Source organism: Phasianus colchicus, chromosome 3, assembly GCF_987193195.1.
Source record: "Phasianus colchicus chromosome 3, bPhaCol1.hap1.1, whole genome shotgun sequence".
NCBI lineage: Eukaryota > Metazoa > Chordata > Aves > Galliformes > Phasianidae > Phasianus > Phasianus colchicus.
The window spans coordinates 87,981,150-87,983,979 of record NC_143438.1 but is presented as its reverse complement, the minus strand read 5'-3'; the positions used below and the strand labels follow the sequence as shown (position 1 = coordinate 87,983,979).

At 45.7% G+C, this 2,830-nt stretch overlaps 1 long non-coding RNA gene across 2 annotated transcripts; it reads right to left on the bottom strand.

Moving 5' to 3' along the window:
- Positions 1-258: 258 nt before the first annotated feature.
- Positions 259-2,425, bottom strand: LOC116227518 (uncharacterized). Of its 2 annotated transcripts, none has more exons than XR_016465672.1 (3): positions 1,980-2,425; positions 843-1,841; positions 259-507 (listed from the first exon to the last, which is right to left on the bottom strand). It is a non-coding gene; the product is annotated as an uncharacterized LOC116227518 (long non-coding RNA). The 2 variants fall into 2 exon arrangements; XR_004166583.2 differs by having other exon boundaries at positions 843-1,631; positions 1,980-2,422.
- Positions 2,426-2,830: the final 405 nt, after the last annotated feature.

Below are 2,830 nucleotides of genomic sequence, written 5' to 3'. Positions count from 1 at the left end.
GCTATGACCCAGCATGTGAAGTTGACTTAGGTTACCAAAACTGGAAATGGAGATTGAGAAGTTACTGAACGGTGAGTCCTTGCAAACAAGAGATCAAGAGAGCAGACTGTTTAGTAGGCCCCTGCCAGTGGGGGCTCTTTTGCTAAGAAATTACAGATTAAGAAATCCTTCCAGAAAAAATAAAAAAATAAAAAAAGAACAATGAAGTGTCCTTAAAAGACGGCACAAACAAGAAGAATCAGAACAAGAGATCATTAAGAAAAAAAAAATGTATTTTCAGATGGTTCAGAAACAGAAGGTGATTGGTGATGAAATCCCTTTGTCCAAGGCTACACATATATTCCAGCTGAAATCAGATCATTATGGGCCAGCCACAGTCTGCATGTTTCTCAGTCCTAAGGTAAATGTCTTCCTGTCTTTATAGAAGGCCAGTCCGCTCTCAAAAGGATCTGGAGAACTGGCAGAGGAAAGAGATGTCCAATGTCTTGGTAATGTCACTCTCAAGGCCTGCAACAGTCAAACAAAGAAAAATAAAAGAATAACAATTAAAACCACTAGGGGCAGACCCTACCATACTATTCAATACTCTCACAAGTTCACAACAAAGCCTTCAAATGCTTGCCTGCACAAAAGATAGGAGAGAAAATTCCAAGGGTAACGTAAACAATATACAGTCTCTGGTATATGGTAACACAAGAAAATTCTAAAATTACAAAATAAAAAGAAGCAAGGAAAGAGAGCACAAATAAATTAAAACCCTAGGAAAAGGAGCAGCCACCATCCATCACTAGGGGCTGATCCGTTCCTCTCCTCCCTGCCCTCTCCTCTCACAACTTGCTCACCCGCCTACTCGCAGGACAGCCATGGCTGCTGCAGCATTCTTTCAAGTCGTCCTTCAAAACTCTTCTCAAAGCTCCAGACGTAGGGGCTAACACCAGCATTTCACTCCCTGCAGCAGGGACACTACTGTGGTTACAGACACTCTTGCGGGCCCTAGCTCGTTTTGGAACCGCTCCCTTCAGCACTCAAGGTAGGGAGATTGCAGCCTGAGGAAAGCTAGGCTGAGGGATGGGGTCGCATAACTTATCTTTGCAGGAGAGCAGTGTCAGGTCACCGTTTCCTTCATACACGATGGCGATGACAAGAGCATGACACGGACAGGTCGACTCATGGAAAAAAAAACAGGGTACAGCAGACACACAATGCAAGAAAGGAGGAGCAACCATGAGCTATCAACTCTGGCCAGTCCCGTTCTTCTCCTCCCTGCCCTCTCCTCTCACACCTTGCTCACCTGCTCACTTGCATGACTGCCCGGGCTGCTGATGCATTATAGAAACTCATCCTGGCAACCTCTTCTCCAAAGTCCCAGGCAGGGGCCAGCACCAGCCACTGCAGCACTGGAATAAGGACACAACTGTGGTTACACGAGCTGATGCAGGCCGTAGCTCAGGTCACACCAGCTCCCTTGACCACAGAGCTCAGCAGATTTCAGGCCTCGGGAAAACTAGCACGGTATCGCTTGGTTTAACTTATCTTTCCAGTACGGCAGAGCCAGGACTCCATTTCCTCCACACAGGGCCCAGAGGACAAGGACACAACATGGGTAGGTCAACTCAGGGCCTGCCGCCACGCTGCAAGAGACACAAGATGCAACAAGGGAGGAGCAGCCACCATCCATCCCTAGGGGCAGCCCTGCTCTTCACCTCCCTGCCCTCTCCATTTGGACCCTGCTCACCGCATTACGGGCACGACACCCATGGCTGATGCACCACTTCCCACATCCACCCTGAAAACTTTCCTCTAAAATCCAGACCCAGCGGCCAACACCAGCAATCTCATCACTGTAACACGGGCACGACTGGGTTGGCAGGACCAACACTGCATTGCACTCAGTCACACAACAGCTCCCTTCAAAGCAGAAGGAAGCACATTTCAGCCCTCCGGAAAACCAGGATGCCCTATGGGTGGGTTGAAGTCACCTTCCCAGCAGAGCACTCTCAGGTCTCCCATTTCCTTTTTCCTGGAGGCAGACGACAAGCTCTTGCCACAAACACGTCAATTCATGGCCATCTGCCAGACTGCAACACACACAAAAAGCAACAAAGGAGGAGCAGCCATCATCCAACTCATCCTGGCAAGCTCTTCTCCAAACTCCCATGCAGGGGCCAGCACCAGCCATTTAATGAGGGTAATTTAGACTGGGTACTGTGCTCTCTCTCATCTCTTCTCCACGCCTTCTCCCCACTGTTGCTTGGTGCTGCTATGTCATATTCTCTTCCGGTGTTCTATCCACTGTGTCATAGCCTTAACAGTACCTGGTCTGGGTGTACTGTTTTGTAACTACCTGTAACTCGTCATATGTTTATGTGACACCTCTGTGCCTTAGCACTTCATCTCTTGTACTCTGATTTTATCTTCCACTCTCTAGTTGTTAAGAAATTATTATTTTTTATTAAGTAATTTAATAACAACTAAATTAATAGAAAAATCCATAAATAAAGCTTTAAATATTTACAATAAATTACGTACCTGCAATAGTTCTTTAAGAACAGTAGCTCATTATACATTCAAGTTCCTTTATTGAGGTTTTCCTCCGTGTCTAGTGTCTTTTTTTTTTTTTTTTTGCAAACAACAGACAATCTGCTTTTGGAAAAAAAAAAGAAGGTCCTCATCAACTGGACTGGCTGTTATATTTAACACCTTTGGAATTAAGGTCTTTTCCAATGCCAATTTCTGCACCTCAGACAGTTCTGAGCATATTTCAGTGTGAACTGCAAAACATATCTTTATTTCTCTGTTGCAAACAAAGATTTTGCCAGTGATTTCCAGT